The sequence below is a fragment of the Phocoena phocoena genome, chromosome 9, assembly GCF_963924675.1.
Source record: "Phocoena phocoena chromosome 9, mPhoPho1.1, whole genome shotgun sequence".
Taxonomy (NCBI): Eukaryota; Metazoa; Chordata; class Mammalia; order Artiodactyla; family Phocoenidae; genus Phocoena; species Phocoena phocoena.
The window spans coordinates 95301085-95322055 of NC_089227.1; the positions used below are offsets into that span (position 1 = coordinate 95301085).

Consider the following 20971-nt stretch of genomic DNA (forward strand, 5'->3'; position numbering starts at 1 on the left):
CACACTTAATCCTAACAACATACTTATGTAGTACGTACTGAATTATCCTAGGAACTTTCACCTGACTTAATCCTAGCAACAGTTTTACAAGGTAGTTTATTGTTAATTATTACCTTTATATATCAGAAAATTGAAGTTTGCAGAGATTAAATGTGTCCAGGACCACACAGGTAGCAAGGGGCAGAATCAGAATTCCTACCTATACCTGCCACTTCCAAGATTCCACGTGCTAAAGATATAGCACTAAGTGATACAGAATTCTAGGCTCTTAATCAAACACTTGCTTGAGTGTAAATACAACATTGCTTCCTCAGTAAAATCTCTGCTTTTTATCTGAGAACTGGGCTTCTAACGTTGAGAATTCAGAGTAAACCCTACTAATGGTTAGCCTCTTTCCTATACCCACAGCTGCTCTAGGAGATGCTCAGTGGGGCGTACCTCTACCAGGAAATAGAGTATCTGCCCTGAGAAATGAGTATGCTTCTTCTATTCTGATTATGAAAACTGATATAATCTGTTTTCAATTTTTCAGTTTATAAGAAGGTTAAAGTTAAATGTAATGCTCAATCAAGGCCACAAGCTTTGCTTTTAAATAAAATACTTGGAAATGCCTCTCCTACAAAGTAATGCTTTTCCATTCCTACCCTATTCATTATCCTCAGGTATACAGTCTTTGTAGAAAGATACCTCAAGTTCTTACGGGAAAATGTCAAGACATGCATGCATTCAATAATAGAGTAAAAAAGGTATTTTTCATAATTCAAATAACTCTGAAGGAATAAGCTCCAAAAGATATTCTTCATTTTAATAAAATATTGCTTTAAAGTGTATTTAATATATGACATATTACCAAACTAAGGTATCGAGGTCTCCTTGTACAGTCATTTTACTTTTATTGCAACTATGCCTTTTGTGCTGTATATTGTAAGTTTCTGAGAACTTATTCTACTGTATCCAGGTCTCAACATGCAAGCAGGATTTGTCTTTTGTCAAAAGACACTTACTGCCTGTACAATTCATATACATATATTTCCATTTGAACATTCAATCAGAGGGCACAAATTCAATTAGAAGGGCTTAAATACATTCAAACACAAGGAAGTTTTTTTTTTTTTGGCGGTATACGGGTCTCTCACTGTTGTGGCCTCTCCTGTTGTGGAGCACAGGCTCCGGACGCGCAGGCTCAGCGGCCATGGCTCATGGGCCCAGCCACTCTGCGGCATGTGGGATCTTCCTGGACCGGGGCATGAACCCGTGTCCCCTGCATCTGCAGGCGGACTCTCAACCACTGTGCCACCAGGGAAGCCCACAAGGAAGATTTTTAAAGAAAATTTAAAATACATTTGAACTTGGTGTCCATCATTGGAAGAAAGGTAGGCAACACTTGTAGATATACACCAAGCAATGGATTAGATGCACACAGAGAAATGTGGATGGATAGAAAACATAGTACACATAGTAGGAAACAGAATCGTGATAAATGACAGAACCTATCTATGTAAATTAAAATAAATGCAAACACAATAAGGCACTTTTTCTACTAACAAAATTAAAAATGTATATTCATATATACACACACACTAACATGTTTGCGTAATGGGAAATGATATAGGGACAAAAGGGAAGCAATGGATCAATCAACCAATGAGGATTCTTGCCTGGACCAGAGATGGTAATGTGCTATGAACTAACGGGTACTACTGACCCAACATTGAAATCTCATAAAAATAAAATAACAAATACATACTTTAGATATGAAGTGATACAAGATTTAGAAATTCTTAGACTCTTCTGAAGGAAAAAAAGAGAAAATATTCTAATAATTCAGTAATTATTAGTAATTACTAATTACTAAAAACAGTAATTCAAGAAAGGAATAATTGGGAGACAGCCATGGGAAAAACTCAGGAGCGAAATAAAAACTTATCTCATTCTTGAATAATGATCTTTGGTGTTTTTCTTTTAGTGTAATTTAGAGCAAAGGCATATAAACCATATTATAATTACAGAAATTTTCTACATATTTCAGTGTAAAAGTAATGCTATAATTGTCAGAAGGCACAAGTAAGGAAAAGAGTAGAAGAAAGTGCAGTGGTCTTTATTTTCTCATCATTTTACATCATATGGGAATCAGGAAATAGAGCCTAAAGTTGCAGATTTTTTTTTAAGGGGGATTTAAAAATTGCTCCTGTCCCGAGTTATTGGTAATGTGGGTAACATGCCTAAGCGCCAGCAGCGGGACTGAGGAATGGGATCTGAAACAGCTCTGTTCTTCATCCTGCCCTATACTCATTCAGGAACTTCCAAGCCAGTGTTACAGACAAGTTATTCACCCAACTGTATACAATGATGCTTGTGTGGGAACCGAAGGATGAACAAGCGCCAACTCACGACGGGAGGGCAAAGAGGCTCGCAGGCCAAGGGCGCACCGCAGAAGCCACAAGGAGGATCACTTGAGGCATCGGGGTGGGGTGGGGGATGGGTGGAGCACGGGAGATTTTTAGGGCAGGAGAGCTGTTCTATGTGACACTGTGATGGTGAATACGTGACATGATGCATCTGTCAAAACCACAGATGTACCACACACCAGGAGTGAACTCTAATGTAAATTAGGGACTTTCCTTAATAATGTGTCAATATTGGTTCACTGTTCGTAACAAAGGTACCACACTAATGCAAGATAATAGGGGAAACTGCTAGCAGGAGAGGGGGTATATGGGAACCCTCCATGTCATCTGCTAAATTTTCAGTAAATGTAAAACTGCTCTAAGCATAAAGAGTATTGTTATTTTTTAAAAGTCTCTCAATGACCTTTCACTTTCTCATCCCTTCAGTGGGACTAACAGCAATGTGCTGGTGCGTTTAACACCTAGGCCAGCAGATGAGCGGCGCCACACATGGGGAAACGTGCAGCCAGTTCTGAGCAGCCTTTACAACCTTGTTCTGCTTTTTTTTTTTTTTTTTGCGGTACGCGGGCCTCTCACTGTTGTGGCCTCCCCCGTTGCGGAGCACAGGCTCCGGACGCGCAGGCTCGGCGGCCATGGCTCATGGGCCCAGCCACTCCGCGGCATGTAGGATCTTCCCGGACCGGGGCATGAACCCGCGTCCCCTGCATCGGCAGGTGGACTCTCAACCACTGCGCCACCAGGGAAGCCCCTTGTTCTGCTTTTTTTCCCCCTAATAAAATAAGGTTTTTTAATTTTAAGATACGAGCCACCTTTATTTCTTTCTTTAGAATCTTTTCCCTAAGTTGATTAACATTGATAGCTTGCCACATGAGTTTTGGGTTTTATTTCTCCCTACTACCTTCCGTTATAGAAATAATTCTCTCTGAAGATACAGATGCTAAATACAATACAAATTATCATCCAGAGATGCCAAACGTAACACTTTAACAACTTTGGAAAGCAGTAACAAAGCCTCTTTTCTCATCAAAGGAGTTCATGAGAGAGGGTATTGCAGAAATTCTGATTTCCTTAGAACAGCTTTGGCTTCAGCAGTGAAGGGATAGGAACGATGGTGATTTTTCACAGTGGCGGATCCCAGCCTGATGAGGGCTGTACCGCCAGGGTCCCCATCAGAAAGCACAGCGTATCAGAGGAGTTGCAGGTGACCCGTAGTCTTCTGGGCTCTGGGACGAAGAAGGGCAGGGATGCACTCCTGGACCAGATGGCTCCACCTCTGTCTCTGGAAATGGTGTTCTCTGACAATGAGACCTGTGACTTCTTCATTTCTCATCAAAGGGGACTCGTGTCCTTGGGTTGTCTTATTTTCAATCTGTTAGGGTTAATTCCTATCTTCTAATTGAAGACTTTCCTCCCTCTGTTTGTGGCCTGCTTAATGGTTTGGTAGCGGTCAGCTGAACACATTACCATGTTTGGTGCTCTGGCTAACTGCAGTAAAGAATGATAAAGGAAATAAGGAATGATTTCTCAACTTGTGCATATTAACTCCCTAGGAAGATTCTTCAACTTGTATCATATAATGCCAAGGCAACAGCACAAACACATGTTAAGCTTTATGATCCCGGGGTGGGAGGGTGCTGTTAAAAACCCCACTGGGGGGCTTCCCTGGTGGTGCAGCGGTTGAGAGTCCGCCTGCCAATGTGGGGGACATGGGTTCGTGCCCCGGTCCGGGAAGATCCCACGTGCTGCGGAGCGGCTGGGCCCATGAGCCACGGCCGCTGAGCCTGCACGTCTGGAGCCTGTGCTCTGCAACGGGAGAGGCCACAACAGTGAGAGGCCCGGGTACCGCAAAAAAAACAAAAAACCCAAAAAACAAAAAAACCCCACTGGTTTAAATGACACAATGGTAAGCTTTCTCTTCTAGCCTTGCTATGTATTCATTGCCTTCCTCATTATTTTAAGATTTAACAGACTTTGAAAATTTCATTCTGGGACCTAAAAAGTCCCAGATAGGTATTTGCCTACAATCAAACAATGAAGTTTTTCCTCTCATTCCAAAAAGGTGTTTAGCCACAAGTGAATGGTCTTTGTGTTTATAAATATACAAAATTTAGCTTTGTATGGTTAACAGAGAGCAATACTATGCTTTTCTCCTGTATCCTCAAGTCTATGTGACATGTTTACAGTGGACAACAAAAGGAATTTTTGTTCTTCCCTCAGATTTCTCAATTCATAATATACACTAGCCTATATGGGATTTGACACAGGCAGGCATGCAGCCTGACAGTAAAGAACTTCCCTAAAGATTTATGCCATTACTGGAGACCACAGGCACGTGAACTAATCACTGACTTCCATCTACTCTCATGAATCACTACACAGCTTCCTATTCTGTCACCTGTTCTGATCTAAGATGACTCTTCGAAGTCAAAGTCAGTTCTATATGGTAGAGATGGAACAAAAATAAATCATAGACAGTTTGGTTTTCCAATCATGGTTATTTTTAACATATTAACAACCTCAATAAGGGATGAAATTGTAATTCAGTAAAGGCAACAAAGATGGCGCTTGGCACCTATGCTGGAAGTCATACTTATGAGCATGTAAAGGACAGGCAGCATCACAGTCACTGTCCCTAGGCTGTAATGCCAAGCTAGAGCAAAACATACACAAGTGGACACCTAATGAAGGGCTAAGAAATCACTGTCCCTTTGATTGTATTTTACCTCCTCTTTGAAAATGACAAGGACATGACCGAGAGAAATGATAAAGTTCACCCTAGATTTTGCTTCTGCAAAAATTCCAAGCATTGAGGCATCTGAATCCTGTTTACATCTCTAAATCTTTAAATCCAATAACGATGCTAAGTTTTAGGCTACGTTATCTTAGTGTGGCGCTCACAAAATACAGAGAAATTTCACAAGATCATTCACAAAGCAACTGAACACAGGAAGACCACAAATGTCCTTTCTACTTAGTGCAAAAGATTCAAGGAGCAGATACCGATACTCGTTTATAAAGCGGATAACCATTCATCAAATTGCTGTTAATGCTACACTTAAACCCCATGGCTAATTGCAGCTAAAATTTCTGGCAAACGGTTAGACCCAGTATGAATGGAATACTGCTGTACACTGATTAAATACAAGGCTAACCTATGCTACCTAATCTTTTGTTAGTTTGTCCAGGTACTTTAAAAAGTCATCAGCTAACACCACGGGAATTTAAATAGCCCCCTGGAAAGAACAGTGGAAGAAGTCAACGGAAGGATCTAGCTTATATTTACTAGGAGAAGAGGTTACCTCTCCCACACAAAGATAGACTTTTGTGCTGGTACATTTCATACTGCGACTACCCACATGACTGAAAGTAGTAACAAGAGAAATGGTCTTTTCGGTGAATTTATAGTTGTAAAATCTCAGAGCTAGAGGACGCGTATATTGACTTTTATTCTGTTCCACAAACATAGAATTCAAAACTCAAGCGTGTTGGTTTAATATATATTTCTTTATCATTGATTGATTGATTGCATTTCCTTTTGAAAAAGCATTAATTCCTTATCTATAGAGAGCTTTTAGAGTTTCCAATCATGTCAGAACCACATTTTCCAAAGTGTATCCCACAGAACACTACTCGCGGGGTCTGGTTAAGATTAGAACAATAGCTTCTTGGAGTCCCCTCTTGGAAGTCACAACACACACCAGCATCCTAGGTGTTCTAGGTAGTCTTTTTTTTTTTTTAATTTACTTATTGATTTTGGGTTGCACTGGGTCTTCGCTGCTGCGTGCAGGCTTTCTCTAGTTGCATCGAGCGGGGGCTACTCTTCATTGCGATGTGCAGTCTTTTCATCGCGGTGGCTTCTCTTGTTGCAGAACACGGGCTCTAGACCCACAGGCTCAGTAGTTGTGGCTCGCGGGCTCTAGAGCGCAGGCTCAGTAGTTGTGGCGCATGGTCTTAGTTGCTCTGCGGCATGTGGGATCTTCCCGGACCAGGGAATCGAACTCATGTCCTCTACATTGGCAGGCGGATTCTTAACCAGTGAGCCACCAAGGAAGTCCCTCTAGGTAGTCTTGAAGCAAAAAACTCTGTTTACCTGAGCGAGTGTTTCCCAAACTTACTTAACTACAGGTCCTCCTCCTGCCCCTTAAAATAACACCTCACAATTACCTGTGGAATTTGCATTTCATGAAATCCACCTAGGAAAATACTGATTTGGAATAGAGATTCTGCACACAGCACCTGAAACTATGATTTTTGGTTGCATATTTCCACAGCCAGAACATTTCAGTGATATGTTTTGAAATTAATAACCTCCATCTTATTTTTGTTTTGGAAATTATTTAGTCACCTGAGGCTGAAATCATGTGTATATTGACAAAAGGTAGGCTTATTTTTTTGATTAAACGGTTAATGACAATACTGGGTGCATGTATATCCAAAAGAAAACCTTCTGAATGCCTGTTAAGCTAGTTTATTTAAAAGTCAAAGATATTTAAGAAATACCCACTATTATTAGAGACAGTAAAATAGTATGATTGGCTAATTTCCTCCTTAACTCCCAACACTAAACTATTTCAAATTAAAACAGATGCAATCGATGTTTATCCTTTCTACCCTAGCACCTCGGTATTGATGATTTTCTTACAATGTATCCTATCCTGTCTCTAAGCCTTCCTTTTATTCCAGTCAGAGAAAATCATCTGGTGAGTGCCCTCACACTAAATTGTCAGAAACCTACTCTTTGCTCCTCCAAAACATATGGACATTTTAAACGATGCCTTCTAAAGACAATACTTATCCCAGAAGCAAGCATTTCTAGCAGTGGAGACAGGACAGGTTACACGAAAGATAGATTTTGAGTCAAAGAGTGATCACAGAGTTTTCAAATAACTTCAGATAAATGTTACTCTACTTAATGTATGGTGTGATCAGGAGGCCCACAATCCCTGTCTATTCTTAGGCTATTTCTCCATCCTTAACCAAGAGCAGCTTCAAAGCAAAGGTCAAACTACCTTCTTTTCAAAGCTCCCTCTGTTATTCCAGTTAACATAGATCACACTGGCTTCTATTTACACCACAAAATAGAGCATTTTGTTACTGTCCTGTACCTCTCAAATGGGTGCATGTTATATCCTTAAAAAGAATAAAATTTCTTTGAAGGCAAAACCCTGGCCTTTCACTTCTGTCAGATTTATAGCACAGGGGGAAGAACGTACTAAGTGTCTAACAAATATCTGACTAATGGTTTAGAACAAAAGGAAAAAGTATCAATAAAAAGGTGTCAATATGCTTAGAAAAATCTTTGTCAAAATTAAAGTAGATGAGAGAGGGCCCAGTTGAACTGAAAGGTCTCCATATAGACACCAAGACAGAATTCTCTGTGTGGATAAGGTCTGCTTAATTGGACACTACGATAAACCACACACAACCAACAATTATGAATACCCCGTCAACAGTATTCAAAATATACTTCAAGGTGTATACAGAGTACACATTTTATGTTTATATGTAAAATGGGCATGACAGTACTACCTCACTGGGTTATTCTGAGGACTAAATGAGAACATGTATAAGGTGCCACGAACAGGGCTTCAAACATTCCTATTATAAACGTTGATTTACTTACCCCTCTCCCTCTATCAAGTCCTCCAAGTTTAACTTGAACACAAGTTTTCTTTCCACTCTTCTCTGCTTTTTATTTTATAAAACCCTAGTCACTTTGGCCCAGTAATTTTTAAAGAAAAAAAAAGTGATTAGACCTCATAAGACTAATATGAAATATAGCGGGAAAGGAGAAAGAGAAAAAAATTTATGTAAACATTTTTATGTTTAACTTTCATAAGACATTAAGATATTTTAAAGACAAGAATCATATCTCCATTTGCTATACAGAAGCTCTAGCTTTCAGTAAACTACTTTTTTAAAATGCTTCCCTATTCTGAAATAGTCCTTCTTTATAGGAGCACACCTCCCCAACTCTGTTCACCAATTTTAGAAAACTCCAAAGAACTCCTTCTAAGGTCTCATATCTGCTCACCATATCCAAAATATAATGCTTCAAGTTAATTTCTGGAATTCTCGATTTGAACTGAGCCTAGTACTAAGGTAACCCAAGATTCTCTTTCTTCAATGCAAGCAAATAGTTTAAATAAAATTCAGTTCAGACTCTAAAGCCACTGAACTTGTTTCTCAAATGTTCTCATAGTTGGTAAAGAGTTGATGGGAATGTCGGCACTGCAAGATGTATTTCAACTTTCCTCCTTGTATCCTTAGCTACTTCGACTCTCCTATAAAAGAGCTTTATGCAGGGTCTCCTACGACAGACAGACAGCTTCCCACAATTACTCCAAGTATTGTACATTCTCCTCCACTGGACCCCTCCCTTTTGTCAGATTCATCACCCCTCCCCGCCCCCATACTTCTTTCTGCTATAGCAGAGGCTGCAAGTCATTAAGACTGGTAGGGGAGTGAAGGGTAATTATCAGGTGGTCTGACAGTGGATAGATGTACTGGGCGATCCTATTCATTATCCTATTCAAATACACTCCAGGAAGCATGTCTGCTTGCTGAGATGCAGTATGGCTGATGTTCAGCATGTTTAACTGAGCTATGTGTCTACTTCTGTTTTGTTTTGTTTTCCACTTATGCTCATAATGCTCATGGGATGTTGTTAGTGCTCCTGAAGACGGGGAAAGAAAAAGACAACTCTGCATGCATTTAATTATTTCAAACCCCAGCTCAACTATCAAACTTTATATTCTGGAAGAAATAATTGAAACAGTTCCAGTTAAAGAAAAAGAGAGAGAAGTAAGGTAACAATTTTTGAGTATCTGCTCTGACCTAATATTCTTCTGGGCACCATAATTCCCATAACAACCTGGAGTGGTAAAGTTACTACTGAAATAGAGACTGTGGACTCAGTACAGTCATTAAGTTGCTCAAGACCACTCAACTAGTAACTAGCAGACGTGGGATCTAAACCCAAGCATGCTGTGATTTTAACATCTACTTCATTTTACGATATCATCATGTTTTTCCAGGCTTCTATCTTCAAAGGCCACTCAGACCATTTCATTCCTTTGCTTTTCTTCCCATTCTTGCTTTCTGTTCCCTATACTCAATCAGCAAGTTAAGCTTTGGCATGATCTTGTCCAAAGTTTATCCTAAATAATAAATACTTGTGCAGTAAGTGAATTAAGTAAATGAACAACTATGTTCCTTGACCTCAGCTACCTCTCTTCAACGTTTCTCAGTCTACTTACATGTCCTCATTCCTTTAATTGTCCTCTGCTAATGACTGTCTATAAGGAGGGTGCTGACTAGGATGTGTGCGACACTCATTCCTGTTTTCAAAACACACTTTTTTTTTTTTTTCCAAAAACACACTTATTGGGTCTTCAAGAAGTTCACAAAGAATGGTTAAAGCAAAATCAATGAGTGGGCTAAGATAAAAAAAATTAACACAGAGAAGTTTTTTTTTTTTTTTTTTTTAAAGATTTGAGTATTTTTAGTCAGGAACAGATAGGACAGTTTTGCTTCTCCCCCAGATCCTATAAAATATGAATTAGAAGCAGTATCACCTCTTTGATGAAAGCACTTCTTCTCCAAAGCCCTCCATGAACACACAGCCCAGGCTACTTGCATACCCTCAAGGAGAGAAACTACAGCTCATCACTTTTTGTATCTATAAAACACTGTACCATCTTGGACACACAGTTGGAATACAACAAATATTTATCGAAAGGGGGGTACTGAGCTTAGCTGTTTCATGTAACTACTTTCAAACTCCAATTCATGTGCCAACTACCACCTTGCTAACCCATTTCTTTGTTCCTGTTTACGTTAAAACTCCTAGAAAGGGTTGTCTAAATTCACTGTTCCAATTCTCTTACATTCATTCCAATTAAGCCTTTGCTTAATTAACCTCTTTTCCAAATCAGCTTTCACCAAGACAACCCATGACCTCCAAACTGCTAAACCCAGTGGTCAATTATTAGTTCCCATCTGGCTTGACCTATCAGTAGAATTTGCAGTGGGTTATTACACCTCCTTGATATACTGTCTTTGCTTTGCTTCCAGAACACCACAATCTCCTGGTTTTCCTCTTCACCCACAATTTCCTTTGCTGGCTCCCCCTCTTCACTCCAAATCCTAAACCTGAACTGCCTCAGGGCTCAGTCCCTTGGTCTCGGCTAGATCCTCCTCTCTAATCGACCCATATTTATGTCCTTTGTGAGCTCAGTCATGTAGATCTTGGCAAATCCAAATTTGTATCTCTAGTCTAGACTTCCCTCTCTAACTCCGGTCCTGAACATACAACTGCCTATTTGATACATCCTCATCTTTTATCTCAAACCCACCCCATACACAGCTTTTGATCTGAGTGGATATCTACTACATCCTTCCAGCTACTCAGGTGGAAAGTTTTTTTTTTTTTTCTTTTTTCATACCCCCGAGGAAATCCCATTTACTCTATCTTCTAAATATATCCAGATCCCTATCACTTCTCACAATTTCTTTCACTACTAACTTATCCAAGTCACCATGACAAGATCTCCCCTTGTCTCACCAGAGTCAACTCAGCTGCCAAAGAGACTATCATACCGTGAAGTAGGTCAGAAGGAGAAAAACAAATATCGTATATTAACGCATATATGTGGGATCTGGAAAAATGGTACAGGTGAACCGGTTTGCAAGGCAGAAATAGAGACACAGACGTAGAGAACAAATGTATGGACACCAGGGGGAGAAAGGGTGGGGGATGAATTGGGAGATTGGGATTGACATATAGACACTAACTAATATGAGCCTGTGCGTCCGGAGCCTGTGCTCCGCAATGGGAGAGGCCACAACAGTGAGAGGCTTGTGTACAGCAAAAAAAAAAAAAAAAAAAAAAGGTGAAAGAGACTGTCATACAGTGAAGTAGGTCAGAAAGAGAAAAACAAATATCGTATATTAACGCATATATGTGGGATCTGGAAAAATAGTACAGACGAACCGGTTTGCAAGGCAGAAATAGAGACACAGACGTAGAGAACAAATGTACGGACACCAGGGGGAGAAGAGGGGGGATGAATTGGGAGATTGGGATTGACATATAGACACTAACTAATATGCATAAATAGATAACTAATGAGAACCTGCTGTATAAGCACAGGGAACTCTGCTTCACTTCCCTGTACAGCAGAAATTAACATAACATTGTAAAACAACCTAAAATACCCAAATTAAAAAAAAAAAAAAGTTAAGTCAGACCTACCCGTCTCCATACTGACTGTACCCTCTCAAGAGAAATACTCCTAGCTTTCTGAAAGCTTTCCATTTCCCCCTTCTGGCCCCTGGGGACTCTGGCTAGGCTTTAGATTCTGTCCATGGAGTGAGTCTGAGGGAAATGCTGTCATTATTAACGCGTCCTTGTTCTGAGTCAGCCTGTTCTACGTACAGCGCTGTGGTTAAAGGCACAAGGGCTAAAGAAAGACTTCTGGATTTGAATCTTTTCACCATGTTTGTGTTTCGCTTTCCTCATCGATCAAACCAGAATGAAAGGGCTGTTGTGAGGATTAAATGACTTGATATGTGAGGTACTTAGAGTAGTGCCTGCCACAGAATAAATGCTCTAAACATTCCCTACTATTATTCTTATCATACAAAAGGACTTCAATGGGCAACAAAACAATGCCTTACTTTTTTTTTTTTTTTTGCAAGCTTTTCTTTATTCTCTGAACTTCAAACTGGCTTATTTTCATGCAATGCATTACTTTTAATTTTAGACAATTTACCTGTCTCTCATTTTTCATGTCAAGAACATTAGGATAATTTTGCCTTCTGAAAGCAATCTGAAAAGTACCCCATAATATGCTATGTATTGGCACTATGTTGAAATAAATACACCTTTCAAGTTATACAGATCACAGTCTTAATGGCCACAGTAATCTTATATTGGTACCTCTTACATATGAAGTTAAGAGTCTTTAACATCAGAAAAGTAAAAGTACTGATTTTGGGAGGGGTAGTTTTTGATGTCTTGAGGTAAAATTATGGTAAGACTTCTGAGAGAATACCATGCTTTAATGCAGCTTAGCTTTACAGCTCTGTGCTGTAAAGGAGACTATTATCATGGAGCCACAATTAAGCAACTAGATGTGATGCACTGGGTTTGGAGTAACAACTGATACGACAGCAGTCTATGTTTGTCACAAATCAAGTGTGTTGCAGGACGATCATGGTCACGTTCACCTCACCACTGAACCACCTAGTCTTTTACCCTCTCATCTTCCTACAAGTATATGTGCTCATGTGAGTCTAATGCTCTTTTGCCGTATTTCTCTGTGGTGGTCAGACTCCGAGATGGCACCCAATGAACGTTGCCTCCTGGAATTTAGGTCCTCGCCTAGTGACTCCCCACGCTGAATAGGACTAACCTATGTGTGCCAGTCAGCCCTTATGGAGAGGAATGGAGCTGCTCCCTGCCCCCCACCAGGGCCGCCGTCACCATTACCACCACCCATGAGCCACCTGGGAACCATATGACGGATGCTGGGACAACTGAACTTCATGACACCCCAAGCTTGAAGCATCCAGAAAAGTCCAAATTCTGGATCTGCAGAGAAATTCTGAGCCATAATAAATGTTTATTGTTGTTTTATGACACCAAGTTTTGTGGTGACTTGTTACACAGCCATAGGTGACTACCATCTCCGTCTCTTTCTAGATGCCTTTGTCTGCATTGCTGTACCTTTCTATCCCCACTGCTTTTCTTCCTCATTTCTTGTGCCCTTTCTGCTTCTTTAAGTGTCCCTAAAAGAGACAACAGGTGTATGTTTGTGTGTGCATACATATATATGTACTATATATATATATATATATATATATATATATGTATGTATATATTCACTTTTGTTCAAAAGAATACATGGAACCCTCTTAAAAAGTGGAAGTATGAAAAAGTTTTTCTTTGTTTCTAAAGGAAAACAACCAGCTTTTCTTTGCCCCCTTCTCTGTGGGTTATCTGGACCAATTTTTCCCTCATCTCTATTCTTTCCTGAATTGTCAGCTTGGGAAAGGTAAGGGTGAAGTTAGAGGAAAAAGATTCTACGACAATCAATAAATTGCATCTTAATGGAATTAAGATACATAACAAAGTCATGAAAACACAGCATCTTATGCTTAACCACGCTACACGTATCTAAATTCTGTATGTAATTATATACTGTATGTAGTTATTTTAAAAGACTATATTAAAGCAAGAATGAGCCATATTTCATGATGATTTTGGCATAAGGGGAGGGAAACCGTTAAAAATATTGTGCATTAACTACCTCAATTCCTATCCAAAAGTCGCTTATTTAATTTCATGTAAATAAATGATAAAATGTGACCAAACAGTTATTTTTAACTTGGATACTATAAAGTTTCCAAAACTGGATCCTCTAATTCTAGACATATTTCAGGAGCAACAACCAAGAGCTGCTACCTGTGTTCTCTCCCTTATATCTTCTCCTCTTCTAATTTTTTTTATACAATAAAAAATTTCGGTTTAGTTCTGCTGGTACCAATTTATGGTATCCTAGAAACTCCACAATGATGGAAAAGAGCAGGTACTCACAGCAAAGCAGAATTACCAACATATTTATGGTCCTGTCATTTGACAGGGAAGGTCAAAGCTTCTGAGAATTTATTCATAACCCTGTACCAGCTTTCAATTCTTTGAAAATTGCTCCTTGATACCCAGCTTCCCTGAAATCGCAGAGTGGCAGCCAATCTCTTAAGGCATAAATCAGATCCTAAATAACTGATAGCACTTTTTTTCCTCTAGACTCGGACAAGAAAAGCACTGCATTTTCATTGTAGAACGTGGACACTTAGGAAAAACAGTGCACCAAGGATGTGTTTAAGGTTTAATTTCTGAAGTCATCTGTAAGAAAACAGTCTTTGTTTGGTATTATAAAAAATAAAGGTCCTGCTCTTGAATGTCACTGTCATTTTTATATCCTCTCCTCTTTCATTCTCCAAATCCAAATTCAATACTATCATGGACTTAGTGACTGTCTATCATGATTAATCCTGTCATGACTTTGTCATTCTGTACTTAAAATGTGCAAAATGTGTGATTTGGGCATACTATAGTAGAGGCCAATGACAAGTGAAATAAGTGTGTGTGTATATATATATATATATATGTATATGTGTGTGTGGGTATATATATATACCCACACACACACACACATACACACACATGCAACTAGCTACTTAGAAAAATGAGTAAAATTAAAGGGAGATATATAACAACAAAAACAGGCAGGACAAAATATTTTGAATTTTTTTCTATAGGATGTCAGTAATTTTTTGTTGCAGGGAACCTTAGGAACCAGGCTGTGGGAGGCCTTTATTCTACTAATTAGTAACATTATTTTTAAAATATTTGGCATTTAACATCTCAGTCATGGTAGTTGTCCATTTCTTCTATGATATATTGATATACCTGGTGAAGGGTCCAAAAAAAAAAAGAAAAACACCATACCATGTGAAAAATAGTTGAAAACTCAGGATCTTCAATCAGCAGGCATGGTTTTCAATCAAAGAGTTAATCTCTACGTATCAATGAAAATAATTGTTGCCTTTCCATTTAGTAGTTTATGTTAATAAAAATTAATATGATCCAATTAAGGGCCATTCAGATAACTGTCTTCTTTACTTATTTATTTTTTTGCGGTACGTGGGCCTCTCACTGTTGCGGCCTCTCCTGTTACGGAGCACAGGCTCTGGACGCGCAGGCTCAGCGGCCATGGCTCACGGGCCCAGCCGCTCCGCGGCATGTGGGATCTTCCTGGACCGGGGCACGAACCCGTGTCCCGTGCATCGGCAGGCGGAATCTCAACCACTGCGCCACCAGAGAAGCCCCAGATGACTGTTTTGTAAGAGAAGACTGGCATTCAATCCCAGTCGCTCTATTTTAGCTTGTACTTAGCATTGTGTTGGCAACAACAGTGCTAAGGGAGTTGGCAACTCACAGAGATTCTACTGTGGTGAGAATCAGCAGGGACTCTGGGGTCTGACTACCTGGAATCGATAGCTGTCCTGCCACTTACTGGCCCTGTGACTTTGGACAATTTTATTAATCTCTCTACATCTCAATTTCCTCATTTGCAAAACTGAGGTAATGATATTATCTGACATCAGAGAGTTGTCGCCAAGGTGAAATTAAGTAGTACACATAAAATGCTCAGATCTGAGTGCATGGCACATAGCTTTTAATAAATCTTACCTATTCCATTCTCATTACTTTATCATGGCGAATGAAAAAATGACCGAGGTAGGTTTAATGTGTGAATTTTGCATTTGTGTGACGAAAGGGGTTCTGCTGTTCATCTTTAATTATTCTCTGATTTTTTCAGATAAGCTAATGGAGAAAACAAAAGACAGAAGACAGGTGACAACAACCACACAGTGCTCTTCTATGAAATACATTCATCTAACTTCTACACTACCCCTGTCCAGCCCAATCCCCATGCTAAGGCCAGTCTACACAGCAGTCTTATGTCACTTTCCCCATATCTCAAGGCTGCTGTGAAAACACAAACCAAATAAGTGGGTAGAGAGCCTACTGCATGAAAGAAAAGCCCATAAAACCCAATCATTACATGTCTTAAAAAATGCCATAATTTTACTGCCTTCTTTTACATCCTAGCACTGCTATAAATTCACAGCGATGCTCTGTTTGGACAGATTATCCTAGCAGCAGTCAAAATCTGAACCCTTATCTTCTGACTCTAATTTGAACACCGAATCTGGTATGAGAAGCTACTGGAAAAATGTCATTTTATGGCAATTTTTAATTCTCAATGAATTTTTAAATATTACTAACATAAGTAACACTTTTATACCTGCTACTTCTTAGATACTGAAGAATAAATATTTTTTTAAAAACTTCCCAGGGCTTCCCTGGTGGCACAGTGGTTGAGAGTCCGCCTGCCGATGCGGGGGGACACAGGTTCGTGCCCCGGTCCGGGAAGATCCCACATGCCGCGGAGCGGCTGGGCCCGTGAGCCATGGCCGCTGAGCCTGCACGTCCGGAGCCTGTGCTCTGCAACGGGAGAGGCCACAACAGTGAGAGGCCCGCGTACCGCAAAAAACAAAAGAACAAAAAAACCCAAAACTTCCCAGTCCTTTCTCTCCTAACCTACTTATATACTCAAATAGAATAAATTTTTAATAATCAGGATAATTCTGCTATATGAGAAGCCCGCATGATATCACAGAAGGCAGTGTAGAGTGCACAAAATTAAGGTAAATACAATACTTATGACCTCAGAGAAATCTCATTCTGCAGGCCCACTTGAATATGATGAAGGTCTCCTCACCTGCCCTTTGTGATTAGATGCATTAAGAAAGCACACCATGTCTGATACATTGTCTGGTGTTTCTCACTGAATAGGAAACTTTTAGATTAGTCCAGTTTTAAAATAAGGGGTGATGTAAAAGCTAACAACACTACAAAGTTAGTAGTGATGGGTGAAAAATGTGAAAGAACTATGGCAAAACAGAACGTAAAGCTCTGGACATCTGGGTGCTCAGAGTTCTAGCAGTGCCGGGACAAACTGCTAAAATTGATGCATGTCAAGATTTAACATTTCTGGGCTTCCCAGGTGGCGCACCGTTTAAGAATCCACCTGCCTATGCAGGGGTTCAGGGGTTCGAACCCTGGTCCGGGAAGATCCCACATGCCATGGAGCAACTAAGCCCGTGTGCCACAACTACTGAGCCGGTGCTCTAGAGCCCTCGAGCCACAACTACTGAGCACGTGCCACAACTACTGAAGCCACTGCAATGAAAAGCCCGCTCGCCGAAACTAAAGAAAGCCTGCGCACAGCAACGAAGACCCAACACAGCCATAAATAAACAAGTAAACAAACAAATAAATAAATAAAATTTAAAAGAAATTAAAAAAAGGATTTACCACTTCAGGGCTAAAGTCGAGGTTATGGTAAGTCTTCTAAGCACTTAAAACTTAAATGAATATGGAGTGGATAGTGAGATTTTTTTTTTCCCCTCTAAAATGTAAGCCTGATGAATGATGCTTGAAAGTACCACCAGTCATTTTTATGAGTGCCCAGCATGGCGATATAGGAACATTTTTTTCTGTACTTAAAGAAAGATTTTCTGTGTTTTGTCTTCATAAGGATGGTCACATCCCTTGTTGGAAGAAATATCACCTCTATAAACTTAAATAGCTAAGATACTATCCTTTCTTCCTATATTATAAAAGCCAACTATGAATATATTTTAAGATATAAAAACATGGATCTGATCCTTCTCAAACTCATCTAAAATATAGCAGAGGGAGGAACACTCCCAAACTCATTCTACGAGGCCACCATCACCCTGATACCAAAGCCAGACAAAGATGCCACAAAGAAAGAAAACTATAGGCCAATATCGCTGATGAACATAGATGCAAAAACCCTCAACAAAATACTACCAAACAGAATCCAACAGCACATTAAAATGATCATACACCATGATCAAGTGGGGTTTATCCCACGAATGCAAGGATTCTTCAATATATGCAATCAATCAATGTGATACACCATATTAACAAATTGAAGGAGAAAAACCATATGATCATCTCAATAGATGCAGTAAAAGCTTTTGACAAAATTCAACACCGATTTATAATAAGAACCCTCCAGAAAGTAGGCATAGAGGGAACTTACCTCAATATAATAAAGGCCATATATGACAAACACACAGCCAACATCATCCTCAATGTTGAAAAACTGAAACCATTTCCACTAAGATCAGGAACAAGATAAGGTTTCCCACTCTCACCACTATTATTCAACATTGTTTTGGAAGTTTTAGCCACACCAATCAGAGAAGAAAAAGAAATAAAAGGAATCCAAATCGGGAAAGAATAAGTAAAGCTGACACTGTTTGCAGATGACATGATAATATACAAGGAGAATCCTAAAGATGCTACCAGAAAACTACTAGAGATAATCAATGAATTTGGTAAAGTAGCAGGATACAAAATTAATGCACAGAAATCTCTTGCATTCCTATACACTAATGATGAAAAATCTGAAAGTGAAATTAAGGAAACACTCTCATTAACCATTGCAACAAAAAGAATAAAATACCGAGGAATAAACCTACCTTAGGAGACAAAAGACCTGTATGCAGAAAACTATAAGACACTGATGAAAGAAATTAAAGATGATACAAACAGATGGAGAGATAGACCATGTTCCTGCATTGGCAGAATCAACATTATGAAAATGCCTATATTACCCAAAGCAATCTACAGATTCAATGCAATCCCTATCAAACTACCAATGGCATTTTTCGCAGAACTGGAACAAAAAATTTCACAATTTGTATGGAAACACAAGAGACCCCGAATAGCCAAAGCAATCTTGAGAATGGAAAATGGAGCTGGAGGAATCAGGCTCCCTGACTTCAGACTATACTACAAAGCTACAGTAATCAAGAGAATATGGTACTGGCACAAAAAACAGAAATATAGATCAATGGAACAGGATAGAAAGCCCAGAGATAAACCCACACACCTATGGTCACCTTATTTTTGATAAAGGAAGCAAGAATATACAATGGAGAAAAGACAGCCCCTTCAATAAGTGGTGCTGGGAAAACTGGACAGTTACATGTAAAAGAATGAAATTAGAACAATTCCTAACACCATACAGAAAAATAAACTCAAAATGGATTAAAGACCAAAATGTAAGGCCAGACACTATAAAACTCTCAGAGGAAAACACAGGAAGAACACTCTGATATAAATCACAGCAAGATTGTTTTTGACCCACCTCCTAGAGAAATGGAAATAAAAACAAAAATAAACAAATGGGATCTAATGAAACTTAAACGCTTTTGCACAGCAAAGGAAACCATAAACAAGATGGAAAGACAACCCTCAGAATGGGAGAAAATATTTGCAAATGAAGCAACTGACAAAGGATTAATCTCCAAAATATACAAGCAGCTCATGCAGCTTACTATCAAAAAAACAAACACCCCTATCCAAAAATGGGCAGAAGACCTAAGTAGACATTTCTCCAAAGAAGATATACAGATTGGCAACAAACACATGAAAGGATGCTCAACATCACTAATCATCAGAGAAATGCAAACCAAAACTACAATGAGGTATCACCTCACACCAGTCAGAAGGACCATCATCAAAAAATCTACAAACAATACATGCTGGAGAGGGTGTGGAGAAAAGTGAACCCTATTGCACTGTTGGTGGGAATATAAATTGATACTGCCACTATGGAGAACAGTATGAAGGTTCCTTAAAAAACTAAAAATAGAACTACCATACGACCCAGCAATCCCACTACTGGGCATATACCCTGAGAAAACCATAATTCAGAAAGATTCATGGGGCTTCCCTGGTGGCGCAGTGGTTGAGAGTCCGCCTGCCGACGCAGGGGACACAGGTCCGTGCCCCAGTCTGGGAAGATCCCACATGCCGCGGAGCGGCTGGGCCTGTGAGCCATGACCGCTGAGCCTGCGCGTCCGGAGCCTGTGCTCTGCAACGGGATAGGCCACAACAGTGAGAGTCCCGCGTACCACAAAAAAAAGAGTCATGAACCACAATGTTCACTGCAGCACTATTTACAACAGCCAGGACATGGAAGCAACCTAAATGTCCATCGACAGATGAATGGATAAAGAAGATGTGGCACATATATACAATGGAATATTACTCAGGCATAAAAAGAAATGAAATTGAGTTATTTGTAGTGAGGTGGATGGACCTAGAGTCTGTCATACAGAGTGAAGTAAGTCAGAAAGAGAAAAACAAATACCGTATGCTAACACATATATATGGAATCTTAAAAAAACAGAAAAAATGGTTCTGAAGAACCTGGGTGCAGGACAGGAATAAAGACACAGACATAGAGAATGGATTTGAGGAGAATGCGAGGGGGAAGGGTAAGTTGGTACGAAGTGAGAGAGTAGCTTGACATATATACACTACCAGATGTAAAATATGTAGCTAGTGGGACGCAGCTGCATTGCATGAGGATATCTGCTTGGTGCTCTGTGACCACCTAGAGCTGCTTGGTGCTCTGTGACCACCTAGAGAGGTGGTATAGGGAGAGTGGGAGGGAGACACAAGAGGGAGGGGATATGGGGATATGTGTATATAGCTGATTCACAGTTATACAGCAGAAACTAACACAACATTGTAAAGCAATTATACTCCAATAAAGATGTTAAAAAAATAAAAGATTCACATATGCGCACCCATGGGTATTTCCTTCTTAAGGAAGATGGTCCTGAAACTATAATATTCAATACTTGATAACTGAATCCCATGAACATATAGATTTACATCAAAACTATCTATTTTCACATTCAATTTAAACATGAGTCACCTTGAGTTATTTTTTAGAATCTAAATGTGAAATGGGGAAATATTATCATTTATAAGGTGTATAGTAAACGTTCTATGAAATATGTTCAGAGTCCTTGAAACAAGCTAGAACTGCACATTTCCTTGGGTAACCATGACTCTGCAAAGATTCAGTATGTTG

At 39.6% G+C, this 20971-nt stretch overlaps 1 protein-coding gene across 1 annotated transcript in view; it reads right to left on the reverse strand.

Annotated features, from left to right (window-relative positions):
* TPK1 (thiamin pyrophosphokinase 1) overlaps positions 1 to 20971 on the reverse strand; it is a 279756-nt gene that overhangs the window by 101508 nt on the left and 157277 nt on the right. The window lies entirely within an intron of this gene.